Raw genomic sequence first — 17,139 nt, forward strand, 5'->3', positions numbered from 1 at the left:
GGTCTATCTCATTGTATCTTTTTCCTCCACATCCTCCAATGACTAATAAAAATGTGTCTTTTATTGGAAAGTCTTTACCCTGATTCTCCTGAGCATGTCTGTCCTCAACCAAATTACTCCTTTGTCCAAGTAAGTACAACCAGACTCCTCCTGGCTGCATGCTTCCCCAAAATATATACTGCACAGGTATTTTATTCTCTGATTTTCCTTGATTTTTTTCCATCTTTGTCCCATCTTTTCCCCTTGGCTACTTTCATACTCTTCCCTTACACATATTATACATTACCCACACTGCAATACGCAATACATATTCAATATAAAAAGAATAACAAAAACAAAACATGCTGAAATATTTGGAGCAGTAAAGTTTTCTTTTTTTAAAAAAGAAAGTTTCATCATTCAAATGTAGCCTATCTAAAACACCAGGAAGGAGTCGCAAGTTGGGCACACGCGGTGGCCGGACCCGCGCAGAGGGCACCCGTGGGAAAGTCCTGGGAGGCGCGGGTGGGGCGTTGGCACAGGCTCCGCTGCGGGAGCTGCCGCCGCACCCGCTCCTGCTCCCATCGCCGCCAGTGGCCCCTGGTCGGCTGTGTCCCCCGCCCTCCGCCAGCCCCCGGGGAGCTCGCGCTTGCCCTTGCCCGAGGGCGGCGGCGGCTACCGCAGCAGCGGCTCCAGCGGCTCCAGCGCCCGCAGCAGCGGAGGCAGCAGCAGCCCCGGGCCGGGCCGGAGAGAGACAAAGCACGGAGGACACAAAAATGGGAAGAAAGAAGGACTTTCTGGCAGTTAATATTTCACGGTCATCGCATTACTGGGATTCCGGACATCAGCAGCTGTTCTCTGGTTTGATCTTTTTGATTATGAGAAAGTTCTAGGAAAACTAGGAGTCTGTGACGCTGACGCTGATGGAGATTTTGATGGGGACGAAGCCGACGCTGTATTAGGACGGAGAAAGGTCCGCTTCGGAGCCAGCCGTCCCTCCAGAAGAGGCCGAGCCGCACGCGGAGCCGGAGGAGCGGGCGCCCGTGGGGGCAGAACCCAAGGACAGCGAGGATGGAGTACAACAAATTCAGGCCCTTCTCCATGAAACGGTACGCACAGAGCATGTGGAAGAACACCGGCGACAAGGAGAGGATGGACCCGCGGGAGAGCCACAACCAGAGGAGGACGTTTTCCTCACAGCGACTGGTGTAGATAATAGACTTGAGACCCTGGAACCTGAAACATTTCATGAAGAAACTGAGCACAGTTCCCAAGCGAAGGAGACAGTTTCACAGGACTGTAATGAGGATGTGGAAGAGATAATGTACGAACAGGAACATCCTGATTCCAGTGAGCCAGTAGTGGAAGATGGAAGATTGCACCACGATGCAGATGACAGAACATACCAAGACACTGAACCTCCAAACAATGAAGGGATAGAAATCTCAGGTAATGCTGTAACAGATTCAAACGTAATTTCAGAAGTAAGTGTCCCCCGCCCCGGAGAAGAACAACATACCACCAGATACTTAAAGCTTCAAAAAGACTGTCCCTACTACCACTGGAGGACTAGCCTATGCATTCGCTCCAAAATATGGCTGTGATACACAGATCTTGTGAAGTAATTGCTGAGTAGATCAAGATCTTTGGGAAAGAACACTAAAGATGTTTTGAATGCATTATAGTCCACTGGCATTTTAGTGTATTTTTTTGAGAAACTAATGTTTCTAAAAAATGTGATGTTACATTCCTGCATGTCCTTTTTTGATAGCATTAGTGGATCCATTGGATTTCTTTTCTTTTTTTCTTTTAATGACACAGTCACTAAATTTAGTGACTTACCTGAATTTACGTGTGTTTTTTGGACAACAGTTAATAATCATATTGACGACGTAGGAGCAATCGTCTTGGTAGGTGTTAGGGTGGAAAAACTAGTAGGTGCTCACCAAGCGGGTGGAGAAACATTTCTCACACAGAGATTAAGATACGTAAAAGTTAAAAGTTTATTTTCTCCTTTAGAAAGACGAATGAGAGCAAATGAGAGGGAAGGGGAAGAGAGCAGGGAGACTGCTGGCATCCCAAAGAAATAGAAGGGAGATCCCGCAGCGAGGCCGAGTGGCTTGCTGCTTTTATGGGGACAAAAAAAAAATAATTGTTGTGGAGTAATTAGCAGATAGATGCGAGACATAGGTTGTGCATCTTTCTTGTTTCTTCCCATTCTGGAGACTTGGTTATCTCTGAAATTTATCACAGGGGATGTGATTTTGTTTCCATTTTGGGCAGGAAACAAAGGTCTGGAGTTCACCTTCTGCTGTCTGGTCCGGGAGCTTTTTTTCCAGATGTTTGTAAAAGCCTAGTCCGGGCAGGTTGCCTGCTGCAGAGAGAGCAGAGAGCGAGTTCATAGGATTGATCTTTAGCTGTTATTAGAAAATTAAAGGATCGGATATTTTCCTGTTATTTCAGCAAGGCCGTCCTTACAGTAGGGCTTTAATATATTATTAGTAATCAGTACTAACCATGTTGAACTGACTTTTGTAAACTCTGTGTTTAACATGATTTAAAAGCCATTAAGACTGCCTTGCATTAGCACTTTTAAAACACTAACAGATCATCATTAGCTGTGAAGGTCTGAGTTGTAATATATCTGCACTGATATTCTTATCAAAAATTTCTACATTAACTTCAAGTATCAGGTTAAAAGGCAAATTTTGAGAATTTTGTAGCTTTTAGCTGGTTAATTAGAAAAATTTAATATGTCAATGGAAGTTTTAAATTATCATTATTTTTCAAAATGAGAAAAAAATTAAAATTTCTTGTTAAGACATAAGGAAAAAGAATGGCCTGCTATGTCATGCAAACATACTATCTGGCACCTGGACTGATAGCTATAGTCCATTCAGCATTTATTTAATTTTTTTTGTAATTTCACCTGTTAAGCATTTGGTAAAAATTCTAGAAAATCTCTATAAATCACTGGTGCATAACTTAAAGGTTGTTCTGCCTTGGGCTAATTAAGTAATACCCTCACTAGAGACTGCTTAGTACTCTTACTAGATGGACTCAGTCATGCCTCCAGTGGATTGATTTATGTGTAAAGCACCCCCAGAGCCCGATGCCTGCTACTATTTCACAACACATGAACATTTTCCTTTCTACACTGAAGATTTTGTTCTGTATATAATGTGGTTTATTTTGGGATCAGTTGCTGTGATGAAAATATTCCTTTGTTAGAAAAGAAGGTAGCTACTATGTCATTTTGAAAGAACCATGAGCTATAAGAAAAGCCATAAAAAGTGATTTCATTTATATGTCAGGGGTAGCTCTTGATTATGTTAACATTAAGATAAAGTGATTTTATTCTTTCCTACTTGTAGGGTTAAAATCAAAGAGGTTCTATGTTTCTATCATTACAGATCATAGTTAGAATATAGTGAGTTCTGCATACTGACTCAATGTGTAATGAAACCTGAAATAAGTTAGTAAAAAAAGCAATAGTTTTCTAAAGCTATGATATGGCTGATACAGAGTTGATACTCAAATCATGAGAAAGCTCTTCATATTGTGAACTATAGAGCACTAATTTTTATAAGGCCATATTTTTTTAGGGAAACTTAGAAGTGACATAAAACTGATAAATGAGTAAAATAAGTTTTATTAGATTTTTGTATATAATCATCTCTACAACTCTGAAAATTGAGGATTCATTATGCTTTGGTCAGCTTCAAATATTTTTTAATTCCAAATATCTGAATTAATGAGCCTTGTCTTTACAAGGAATTGTTGGTGGGCAACATCAATGGATTTTCTAAAAATAAGGTAAATATCTCCTGTTAAATGTTATTTGAGTGCAATAAAATACAGAAGAATTCTTCTGTAAAAAATAAAAGATAAATAAAATACCTGGAAATGATTTCAAAGATTTCAGTGTCACTATTCTCATAGGTATTACTTCCAACCTAACCTGGCATTGAAATATAGAAGCTAAAAGCAGACTGGACATATCAAATAATACTATACAGATAAAAGCATTTTGAAAAGCAGGCAGTGCCATGTAGACATAAGGAGGTAGTATTAAAAATGGAGTTGGACATGAAATCCCAAACTCATTCATTTCAATGATTCCTTAATGCTTGGCTGAGGGCAGAAAGTAGTAAGTGAAACTTTAATCCAGATCCAGTTCAGTATCTTACTGGGATCATTTCAGGCCAGTCAACTTTAATCAAATTACACTCTATCTATACACGATTAGAAACAAACTGAGATTTTGGTCAAGTGCCACAGTGTTTCACTCAAAGCCATTAAACTTTCTTGGAGGACACTTGGAAATTATGTGATCAAATCTGAAAGTAACTTTTCAAGAGTTGTATGTGGTCTTTCTGACAAAGAACTTTACATCTGTGGCTGAGTTAAAAATCTCTGGGTGTAACTAATTAGCTGGTGATAAAATAATCACAAAAAGAATGAATCTAGAATACAAACCAGAAGAAACTGAAAACTCTAAAACGAATGTTAACTGAATAAAATTTATAGAATTGTATCCATCAGGTAGAGCCCAGAATATGGAAGAAAAGGATTGCTAAAGATACTTACAACTAAAGGAATTAAAAAAAAAAAATTGTTAAGGCAAAGAAGGTTAAGCATAATGCATCTAAAAGTAACAAATACAAAAAAGTAAAACTAGGTATTTTGAAAATATATGGAATCTACTGAAATAACTAAAAAATAAGTAGATGAACCATTTTTTCCCTTAGCAATAATAAAAACTGGAATTAGTCATAGATAAACAATTATTAGTAATCATGTTGTCATATCTTACTAGTTTATGCTTAACTAAGTGCTTTAATAAACGTTACCTTATTTGAGTTTCACAACACCATAAGGTAGAAAGCCCTTGTGAACCGATAAAGGGATTAGCAACAGTAATGAATTTGAAAATGTTTCAAAAAAGAATTTGCTAGGCCGGCGCGGTGGCTCATGCCTGTAATCCTAGCACTCTGGGAGGCCGAGGCGGGTGGATCAAAGTCAGGAGTTTGAGACCTGCCTGATCAAGAGCGAGACCCCATCTCTACTAAAAAATAGAAAAAATTAGCCGGGCATGGTGGCGCATGCCTGTAGTCCCAGCTACTCGGGAGGCTGACGCAGGAGGATCGCTTGAGCCCAGGAGTTTGAGGTTGCTGTGAGCTAGACTGACTCCACGGCACTCTAGCCCAGGCAACAGAGTGAGACTCTGTCTCAAAAAAAAAAAAAAAAAAAAGAATGTGCTAAGTTTCTCAGGGGCAGAGATTATACACTCATAGATAGTACACAGTTACTCTTGACACTGTGTGAGCAAGAGATCAATATATATCTGCTGAACTGTACCAATCTGGTAATATATTCAATACCACTTTTACAAAACAAAGGAAAGAAACAAAAAAGTGTGTGTGCATGTGTGCACATGAGTGTGGGGGGCATAGAGGAAAAATTTTGGGAGGATACGCACTGATGTGTTATCAATTGTTGTATCAGAGAAGTAGTTGCAGAGATGAGCAGATTATTAGTTTTATTTTTACACTTCTTTGTTTTCTGGATTTTTACTATAAACATGTATTACTTTTGAAATTTAAATGATTGAAACCAAAATAAAAAGTATCACCTAAATTTATCAACAAAGCATAGGCATTACTTTTAAAACAATAAAATCAACATATACATATATATACACATACACGTATATATATAAAAAATAAAAAAAACAAGTTAGGATTATGCTATGGTTTGTGACTATTGGATCCTGATAATAGAATAGTTAACTTAATGATCAAATGTGCTTGACAGAGGCCTTTCTGGGAAAAAATTTTAGATTGAACTAACATGCATTGAGCATTGTTAGGTACTTGATATCGTGCTAAACAGTTATCTAGTAACTTGGGACTTAGACAATATGTGTGCTCAATGCATGCACTGCCTTCCTTATGTATACCTAATTATATCCCCTTCCAATTTGCAGATAAAGAACCCCTATATCTGGAACACAAAGTCAAAGTTAACTGTATTTTCTAGTTGTCAAAGGCTTCTATTCATGAGAGTCTGTAGTATAATTACATTTAAGAACAGTTAACTTGTCCTTATTTTGCCTAAACCTGGAGGCACTTAGCTAAAGTAAATTTGGTAAAGCAAAGACATTTTATCAAGCATTGTAAACTTTCTATCAGTGTACAGGGCATATTTTGCAACTCAAAATGTAAAAAAAAGTCATTCTCCCTTTCTTTGACTCATGACTGATTGACTATTAATACACCCGGTTTTCTATTGCTATGTCTACTTCAAATTAAGAAGACAAACCCATTCTTTGGAAATACATATGGCTCAATCCACTGAATATGCTCATAAAAATCTTCAACCTCTTTCAAGAATTCTTTCCATGTCCCTCAAATTATTGTTTCATTTGTTCTGTCCCAATCAACTTAGAGCCCTCTCTTCTATCACTTGGAACACAGTGCTCTTCCCAACACTGAGAGTGGCCACAGCAGCCAAAGCAGCTGTTCTCTCAGTCTACCTCTACCTGGCACTGGAAAATCCCTTTGTCTTTATACTTAGCAGCAGTGTGATGTTACAGAAAGAAATTTAATTGAAAAAGTTTATTGAAAACTCACTTGGGAGTCCCTAGGTAATAAAACAAGATAAGTGGAATCTTTTCCAAAAGTGGGGTTTTGGTCAGTAGTGCTGTTGGGCTGACGAGATCCTCAGCCCAATCTTAATCTCACTTCCTTTACCTGGAAGTACTTACACTGTTCTAGACTAGATCAAATCTCACTCTTCATTCTGATAAAGCCAAACTGCTTCCTAAGCAGCCAAACTGATTCATTCCATAAACATTTCTTGGGCAATTATTTTGTTCAAAGAACATTACTAGACACTGTCAGAGACACAAAAATAAATGAGGTGCCCTTCTTAAACACAATGTATAGTGTCTAAATCTTAAATTGGGAGGATATACATAACATTTTAGTGTTGACTTGCATTTAAAAAATGATTTGAAAAACACAAAAGGCAGATATTAATAAAAATACACATAGGATAAGCCTTTTAAAGCATTAGACAGTTAAAAAAAATACAGAAAGGTACAGTCAAAAGGCACTTAGAGGAATTAAAATCAAAGCATATAATAAAGTAATTAGGGACAAACTCTATCAGTTACAACAAGAGTGACCACATAGAATTCATCATCCAAACCAGGATTTTCAGTTGTGAAAGGAAATACTATTAATAGCTTCCCAAGACAACAGGCATAAACCAAGATGTCCAGAGCAAACCAGGTTGTGAGGTCTCCCTAGTTATAAAAAGAAATAGCTCATTTTACTAAGAAAGATGGAGTTAATAGGTCCTACTGCCCAGTTTCCTCTCTGCTCTCCCATAGTCCTGTTTTCAGAATCTAAAAATCAATTGATGCAAATAAAATATAAAACGAAACAGGACCCACAAAAAGAATTCTATAATGAATGCAAAGACCAAAGCTACATATTTGCTACATTTTAAAATAAATTTAAAATTGGTCATGATTTTGTGGGTCTAGGAAATACTGTATATTTATATCATTTAGAGTTTAATATTAACACAAATTATCTATAATTACACCAGTAAACTGTTACCTTCTACCTGTTTGGGCTTTTTGTTTTAAAGACAATTTTATATTTTTGCATAGGGTTAACAAACCCAAGTTCATTTGTTAAATTTGTCTAATCTCATAAGAGGAGTTGTTTTTCAAATTTATTATCCCCCCAAAAAAACCTGTGGATTTATCTGAATTATGCAGAATATAAATGTTAATGGACCAAACCCGAATCCAGAAAACACACAAAGTTAGTCCAAAGAGTGAAGATATTTTGAAAGATCTGAATAAGACCAATGTTCTATTATCTGCATACTATAACAGCTGTGAGATTTGAGGCTGTGAACAGTGGTAGCGTGTCTCACGTCTGGGCAGATTAATACATGTACAAATGAAAGACACACACCCATACCTGTGCATACATACCCAGCCTAATTGCCTATTCCAGGTCCTATACCTCTAAATTCATGTAGGCCCTTGGGAGAAATTAATCCTGGTGAACACAATGAACATCAGAATCAACAAAGAAGCAAACTAGAAGCAAGCTCCTAGCCACACCCCCGGAAACCCAAGTTTCCTAATAAGCTGGATTTCCAGGTTCCTTTTGTGATTTATTGCCCTTCAATTTTCCTATATATAATCTAGAAGCTAAACATCAGAAAACTAACAACTAACTGTAAGAATATCTCCTAGAATGTCCATAACTCCTTTTTCCTCCTGCTTATAATTCTATTCCATTCCTGTGCTCAGAAGAAGCACCTGGAAGGGTAGAATATAGTCATCTGCTTATTCACCCCCCACCCACACTTGAACATGAATCCTAGGAAAGGGCACCCATGTGTCTCAAGCCCAGGCTCAACATCAGAGATATGTCCCAAGAATGATGATCCTTGCCCCAGGAGCTCAGAGACACCAGCTGCAAATGTCATGAAATGAGTACTGGAAGAGAAATGTATAAAAGTACAGGAACTTGAAGGAAGCAGCCAGATATATCTGTCTACAGCAGTTGGGGACAGCTTGAGAGAGGAGGTGACATTTGAGCTGGGACTTGAGTCTGAGTTTACCAGGCAGTAAAGGGAGAAGGAACAGTTGAAGAGAAGAGACAGCCATGTGCTGAGACACAGAGGTATGAAAGTCATGGTGCATTCAGGAATGCTGAGAACTGGATGGAGCACAGAGAGTGAATAAACAGTGAAAGGTCTCTTTCCAAACCAGGTAAAACTGACAAATCCTCATTTGTTCCTCAGCTCCTGTCTTGTTCTTTTCGATGTGCCCAGCTATTTCTCCTCTTGTCCTTTCCAGTAGTTTTTTTACCCTTATAAAGGGAAGACCTGGGTTCTGGTCTCAACTCCCACTAGCAGCTGCCCATACTTGGAAAAGACACAGTCTCCCTCTGAGTCTCAGATTCCTTATTTAACAGAGAAGGGGACTACAGGAACTAGAAAATTCAAGGATTCTGTAAGCAAAATGTAAAAAAAAATCATTACAGCATATTTCCATTTTTAACTTTCATAATAAGTGAGGAGAGTCAGTAACACAAGTGTTTCAAATAATCTCAGCTACACAACTGTACAGATAACAAAATTATAGATACTAAGGATGGCTGGGATAGTGTAATTTGTTGAACAAGTCAAACCCCTCTCAGTCTCAGTTTTTTTCATTTGTGAAATGAAGATAATAAATTTATCATTAAACTTTGTTGTGAGCTTAAGTAACAAACAAAAGGGACTCACTGAACACCTGGCATGCAGTTGCTGCTAAATAAATGTTGGTTAAATCTAGTTTGATACATCTTTCATGCACACTAATAAATATGGCGTCCCTATTCAGGTCAGTTAACAAAAGATATGCAAATATAATGAAATTGATTATGCAAACCGTTTAGAAAATGAAAATTTACTATTGTCGTTTTAGGAAAATTCAACACTTGTAGATTTGAAGAAAAACAGCTACTATACAATAAATCTACTACCTGCTGCTTCTGTTGAGATCCAAAATTAAAAGTTCCTCTTTCCACTCCACCCCAAACCTTAGGGGATAGAGAATTTACCTTTGATTTTCAAAGCATGTCTGATATCTCCAGTCATTACATAGTCAAATACGAAGACAAATATAGATAAAACGATGTAGGAATAACAACTTTTACTTCAATTCTACACTTGAATCAATACTCAAATCCTTTGAAATATGATCATCAATGCAATTATGTTCAGAACTGCTGAATTAGCAGTCATCTAAAAAAAGAAGAACAGGGAGGCAAGGACTGGGTGGAGGGGCCTCCTGGTGCCGAGATGGGGAAGGCCGGGGGAGGAGGATGGGGCGCAGAGGACGGCGGAGATGACAGACACGGACCGCTGCGACACGGACCGCTCCGTCGCTCCCTCCCTCGGCTCATCGGCTAGCGTCCCCACTTGCTTCTCCCCTAGCTCAGAGCAGCATCCTCAGCAGACCCTCGGTCCTCACGCCCCGGGTCGTCCGGCGCCCGGGGCTCCGTGTAATTGGCTCCCCCTCCCCCGTCAACCCCGCAACTTTCTCTGCCCGTGCCCGGGGGTCGAGGGAAGCTTTGCCTGGGGTTCACTGGGGGTCAGTCTCTGGAGGAGGGCTTCAGCGTCCCGGAGAGACGCCCGCCACCCACAGCCTGCCCCAGCTGGCCTGCCGTGGGGTCTCCGCACCCTCTCTTCCCCTCTCCCCCGGCCATGCCCGAAATGAGCGAAAAGGAGAACGAACCGGATGACGCGGCCACCCATACCCACTCCCCAGGGACCGTCTCCACCCTCCAGGAAGCCAAGGTAACTGGGCGGGGGGCGTGAGGCCGTGCCCCAGTCCGGTGCTTATTCATCAGAGTTTGGTGCCCCACTGGGCATTTCTTGCCAGCCTGAGAGTCCAGCCTCCTGCTTAGCGCAAGGCTCAGTGTCAGCCCTGTACCCAAGCTACTCAGCGACCCTCTCCTAGTGGGTCCCCCTCCTCTCTGGGTCCCTAGCCTATCCTACCACATAGGGCCTGACCATCACCTCCTTTGATGCCATCTCTGGTAGGACCCTGCCATGCCAGCTCTGCCATCTGAGTCAGCTTGCCCCATGTCCACCACCCACTGCCAGCTGCCTACCGCCCTTTCAGGAGATGCTGTGGGGAACTAAGGAAAGAAGGAGGCTCCAGGGTGTGGGGAGGAAATAAGCAAGTGGGCCCTGTCTCTGGGAGGGGGTTCAGAGAACAGACCTGGTGGTCCAGGCTCCAAGCCAGATGAGCTCTGAGTGGTTTGGAAGGGAATAAGCTCCAGGCTGGACAGCTTGCCAGGGTACATGGCAGCTTCTCCCAGTGCCAGGGAATTGGTCCCGGGGACGTGGGAGCACCAGGAAAATAGCTGGTGGGGACATAGCAAAAGGTCTTCTCTGGTGACCAGGAGTCCCAGGAGCAGGAATACCTGGCCTGGTGGAGCCCAAATGAGGTTTGGGGAGCCAAGCCAGATGTCTCTGGAGTGGGCAGGCAGCAAACCACTTGGGAGAGATGACCCAATCCTGCCCTGTAGCCAGCAGGGATCACCTCCCTGGCAGCTATATGGACGGTGGTTGGGGACAGGGCTGGTGGAGACAGTGGCGGGGCAGGGAGATGTGGCCCTGAATCACACTGGGGGCATCAGGGTCTAAACTAAGGCAGGGCTGTGGGAGTGAGAAAGGGCTGAAGAGGTGTTTTGGAGCGAGAATCAGCCCTGAGGGTGAAGGTCCAGAATGAGCACACCCCACGCCCACTCAGCCGGTTGAGAACACAGGTAGAAACTGAGGACCCAGTGCATTTTGCTTAGCTGCAAAGTGTTATTTTTTCCCTTGAGTAAATGATACACCCATATAATAAAATTCTTCCGAACCATAAAAAAAAAAGGATGAAACTTTATGTGTTACTATGGAATAATTTACAAGATTTCCTGTTAAAGGTGGCTCACCAACTGTCGGCGAGATCGTTCCTACTCTTGCCGGTGTCAGGTGGCGCCCCCGAAACGAGAGAAATAGACCAAGAAACCCCAAAACAGGAACCTCACGAAAAGTGAATGGTCCCCGGACCTACAACACCAGCGCCACCCACCCACCCGAATGCTCACCACCAGAAAAGTGACATCAACGAGCCTTGAGGCCCACTGGGCAGACGACTTGCTCCCACCAGTCAAGCACATAATACTCCCTCTCTCTCTCTCTCTCTCTCTAACACACATACACACCCCCCCACACACACACACACAAAAGGCACAGCACCCAGGCAGGTCCTGATACTGCGGGGCTCGAGGGCTGGTGAGGAAGCAACCCTGGGTACGGAGGGGCACACGGGCAGTCCAGCCTTCCGGGTCACGGGCGCGACGACTTTGGACTCTCGGAGAGACTCACGTACACAGCCGACAGGTGGGCGTGAGGCGACGATGGGTGAGCGGTCCGTGGATCCCGCGGTGCTTCCCGGACGCTGCCGCGGAGGCTTCTTCAGCCCGCTGGGCCCTCCTCCTCTGCTCCTAGGAGCAGCGGACGACCCTGGCATCATGAGGAGCACGAGCCAGAGCCTGACACGGACGCGCCTGGCCTGGCCGCTGAGGGCTACCGCCACAAGGACGCGCCTCTAGGCAACGGTCGCTGTCATTGTGACTGCGACGGGCGCATGCGCACTTGCCCCGTGGGCCCTGGCGCCGGGCAAAGCTGTCAGGCCGCGGCTCTGCAGGAAACGGCGGCTTCGGCGACGCGATCTGGCGCTCGCGGCCGGCGCAGACACGCGGCGGCGGCATGGGGACGGAGGCAGAGACCTCACTGGCTGGGCTGTCTGGGAGGGCGGAAGGAGGCTGCGCGGGAACCAGAACCAGACGGGCACCAGGACCAAGACCGACAGGCGCACCGTCCCGTCCTGTTCTCAGGACCCCTTTGAGCAGAGATCTGGCGGGATTCCCAGCTCCCAATGGAGGGCCTGGCTCAGGGCGACAGGCGAACATTCCCATTCCCGCTCCTGCGATCTCAGCTGCCATGAGACCCCGGGGACAGGCGTGGCTGCTCACGGCCGCCGGGATGAACTCTGGTGAGCGGGCATGGGGCCGGCGGGGCACAGGGAGTTACCCGAGGCCCCGAGGGAATGTGCCAGGTAACAGCTCACCGACTCGGGTGTCCCGTGCCCCCATCCGACCCGGGCCCACCAGGGACTAGCCTAGTCTTGATCGCCAGGTGCTCCTGCCTGTCCCCACTGCTCTTCAAAGTAGGGCGAAAGGCGGAGCCAGGCAAGTCCCAGGGACAGCAAGTGTGACCAGAGGGGTGCCTGGCTAAGACCTGACACACCAGCAGGGCGCAGGGAGGGAGAGTGTGTTTGGCGAATGGGATCGGTGCGCTGGAAGACGGACCATGAGTAGGCCCTCTTTCCAGCTGCCCTGATGGCCCCCGGAGAGCTCGGTTAAAGCAGAGCCTATCCTGGACCACATGCACAGGCCCTTTATGGCCACTGCTGAAATATTCGGAGAAATCTTTCGTGTGTCAGAGCTCAGACCTCTTCTGTTCCTTAAAGAATGTTGTGCAGCTTAGGGAAGCACTTAAGAGCATGGTGTCAGTGCGTAAGCTGGAGGCCAAAAAGAGGATGGAGCAATATTGGCAGAAGCACAACCTAGAGAAGAAGTGCAGGCCCCAGCAACTGAAGCAGCCCTGAGAGGGATAAGGGATTGGTCCCAGGGAGACAGTTATCTGTCCAGAAAGCTCAGCATGGTCATGTGTGAACCCAACCCAGATATAGATGCAGAAAAAGAAATAACTTCGATCCATTTTTTCACAACAGAAAGGCAAAGCAATTCAAAGCACATACTAGACACAAATGTAAGCATTCATATACTTCCTAATGTTCAGTGCCTGCCTGGTTGTTAATCTAGGACTCGGCATTATGCATTAAAGTAATGCCTTGTTAATGATCACATAGGTTGTTGAAACCACCTGGTTTTCTCTGAGGCACTGCACAAAGCAAGAACTTTAGAGAAACACACAGATCCATACCATATTCTTCCTTTGAAGTTCTGTACTGCTCATTGATAAGGCATTTTCATTCCTAATTAGAGCACTAAGTAACACTCCCTGTAGAACTTTTCGAAATTATAAAAGTATAAAAAACCAAAGACACAAGTTCCTCACAGAATCTTTCTCTCTGTAAGCAACACCCCATTCTTAATATTTGACACAGTTTTTTTTCTTTTCTTTTCTTTTTTTTTTTTTTTTTTTTTGAGATAGGGTCTCACTCTGTTGCCTGGGTGAGTACCATGCGATCGGACTAGCTCACAGCAACCTCAAACTCCCGGGCTCAAGTGATCCTTCTGCCTCAGCCTCCTGAGTAGCTGGGACTACAGGAATACATCACCATGCCTGGCTAATTTTTCTATTTTTAGTGGACACGGGGTCTCACTCTTGGTTAGGCTGGTCTCAAACTCCTGAGCTCAAGCTATCCTCCCACCTCAGCCTCCCAGAGTGCTAGGATTTTAGGTGTGAGCCACCATGGCTGGCACTTCCTCCTATTTTTTATGCACTTTAAATTTTGTGCTCAAACTGCAAACTCTTTCACTTGGCTATAATTTTTAAGTTACGCATTTAATTGAGATTTTTAATAGTATATCATCTCATAAGCATTTTCTCTTTTTTTTTTGGTAAATCCTATTTTTTAGTAAATGTCTGAAGTTCTAATGAAAAGGCATATATTGTTTACTCAATCAACCCTCTATTGAACAGTTTTAAGAACAGAAATTGTAAATATTGGATTAGTTTTGCTGAAAAAAGAAAAAATAAGTAACTAAGGGAAAAAATGAAAAACACAATAGAAATATAAAATAGAATTATTTACAGTCCCTAATATCTCTGTCCTGTCCCAAGAGGCCTTGGTGGCTTGGACCTTGTACATCAAAATATGTCCTTCCTTTCTCCCTCCCTTCTTTCTTTCTTCTTTTCTTTCTTTCTACCAAGATCATGTTGGTAGTCCACCTTCCATGTTCGGAGATGGGCAAGAGGCCATAGACATGGAAGATACCTTTATTTCTTTTTCTTATCCAAAATATATCAACAACTCCTGAAACTCAAAAACTAAAAAATGAACTAAGAATTGAACTGACATTTCTCCAAAAGCATACAATGGCCAACTAAGAATTTAGAGAATGCTCGTAATTACTAATTTTTAGAGAAATACAAAGAAAAATGACACTGAGATATCACCTTACATCCTAAGAATGGCCACTATCAAAAAAAAAAAAAATCTGTTGAGGACTGGAGGAATTAGAACTCTTATGAACTGTTTATGAAAAAAAAAGATGCAGTCACTATGAAATAAAGTATGGCAGTTCATCAAAAAATTTAAAATAGAATTATCATATGACCCAGAAATCCCACTTCTGGGTATATATCCAAAGTATGCAATGCAGGTACTAGAAGAGATATCTGCACACCCATATTTGTGGCAGCATTGTTCACAAAAGCCAAAAGGCAGAAGCATCCCAGATGTCCCTCAACTGAGAAACAGTTTAAGAAAATGTGGCATTTGCACACAATGGATTCAGCCTTAAAAAAGGAAAGATTGTCACATGCTATGATAGGGATAAACCTTGGAATACTATGTTCCCTAAAATAAGCCAGTAACAAAATGACAAAAAGTGTGTGATTCCACTTGCATGATACACTTTAAGCAGTCAAACTCATAGAAGAGAAAGTAGAATGGTATTTGTCAAGAGCTAAAGCGAGGGTAAAGTGGGCAATTGTTACTTAACAAATATTGAGTGTTAGTTTTGCATGATGTAAAAGTTCTACATGTCTTTTTCTAAACTATAACTAGTGAATATACTTAACACTACTGAAATGTACTGAAAGATTTAAGATGATAACTTATATGTTATGTGTTTTTACCAAAATTACATTTTTAAAAGGATAAGTAAAAGATTTAGAGTCATAAAGATTTCTAAAAATTATCTTCAAATCCCAAAAGTGTTTCACACAAAGAACATACAGATTTATCATTAAACACCTGATAAAATTATGACTATTTTAATGACTACTCACTTAGGATAAAACAATTGAAAATAAGTGAAGAAAAAAATATACAAGATAAGCCATAAACAAAGTTGGGGTCATACTTATAGAGACAAACACATATATGTAATTGTAATAGACATATGGCTGATTCATATTTTAATTAAAGTATAAATACAGAGTTGCAAATTGTCATCCAACATTATAATAGATAGGTAAAAACAAAAACACAATAAAGTGATGTCAAGAAACCTACCTTGAAAAAGAAATACAGTAATACTGAATTGCAAAACAAAAATAACTGTTTACCTATTAAAATCCTGTACAAGACACTGATATACCATTAAAAACCAATTTTTTTTGTTTGGTAGCCAGAGTTTGAGACTAGTCTGGGCAACATGTTGAAACAATGTATCTACAAAAATTTAATAAAAAGTAAACTGAGCATGGTGGTGAATGCCTGGAGTCCTAGATACTAGGAAGGCTGAGCTAGGAGGATTACCTGAGCCCAGGAATTTTGAGGTTGCAGTGAGCTACAATTGCACCACTGCACCCTAGCTTGAGTGACAGAGTAAGACCTGTCTCAAACAAAAAAAAAAACCCACAAAAAACAACTGTTTTTTAAATAACTACAATGTTCAACTGTGACTGGCTGCTGATGGAAAGCAGGTATGAACACACGTTTTATATCATTGGCATGCAGTGTATGGCAGTAAAATTTCACAGAAAATGCACAATCATTAATAAAAGGCTCCAATGAGAAAATGTTAATTAAAAAGCATTTATTATATAAGACACTAAAGACATTTTTATTATGTTATTTATATATTGACATTATTCTCACACAAAATGAGAAAGCTGTAATACAGAATTTAGAAGCAAAAAAAGCCTAAATAAAGAAAAATATAAATTTTATAAAATATGGTGAGAGTCACTGATATATAAAATATATATATACTTGGAAATAAATATTATTTAGATAAATGTTGAGGAAAGTAGATGAAACTCCTAATGATTCCTTTATGTGTGCCATAAACTTAAATATACAAGAGAACATTTTAATTAATACAGGGTATCTATTACTTACCTAATTTACTTCTTACATGTGCAAATTCTAGCACATTGTTGGGAATGTTTGAATCTAAAATTACAGAAAAATCTGAAATACAACAAAATAGAAAGCAATAATGTATAGAGAAGGTGACATCAGCAAGATGGTGGAATAGGAGATCCCTTGCTTGTATATCCCCTCATAACAACAGTAGTTTGGTAGCTATTCGTGGACGAAAGTGCCTTTATGAGAGACCCAAGTACCATAGCTCATTTCTGTAATCAGCCACTACTCATGAGGTTGAGGTAGGAGATACTCTTTAGGCCAGGGGTTCAAGACCAGTCTGGGTGATACAGCAAGACCCCATCTCAAAAAAGATGTGTTTCTACTTGAGTTTTGGGATTCGGGAATGGGGCTATAAAACCCAACTAATGGCCGGGCGCGGTGGCTCACGCCTGTAATCCTAGCACTCTGGGAGGCCGAGGCGGGCGGATTGTTTGAGCTCAGGAGTTCGA

General features: G+C 41.8%; 1 pseudogene; it reads left to right on the forward strand.

Moving 5' to 3' along the window:
• The first annotated feature begins 670 nt into the window (after nucleotides 1-670).
• On the forward strand, nucleotides 671-12,466 carry LOC105825950 (annotated as a pseudogene).
• Nucleotides 12,467-17,139: the final 4,673 nt, after the last annotated feature.

The sequence above is a fragment of the Propithecus coquereli genome, unplaced genomic scaffold (genome assembly GCF_000956105.1).
Source record: "Propithecus coquereli isolate 6110/MARCELLA unplaced genomic scaffold, Pcoq_1.0 Scaffold838, whole genome shotgun sequence".
NCBI lineage: Eukaryota > Metazoa > Chordata > Mammalia > Primates > Indriidae > Propithecus > Propithecus coquereli.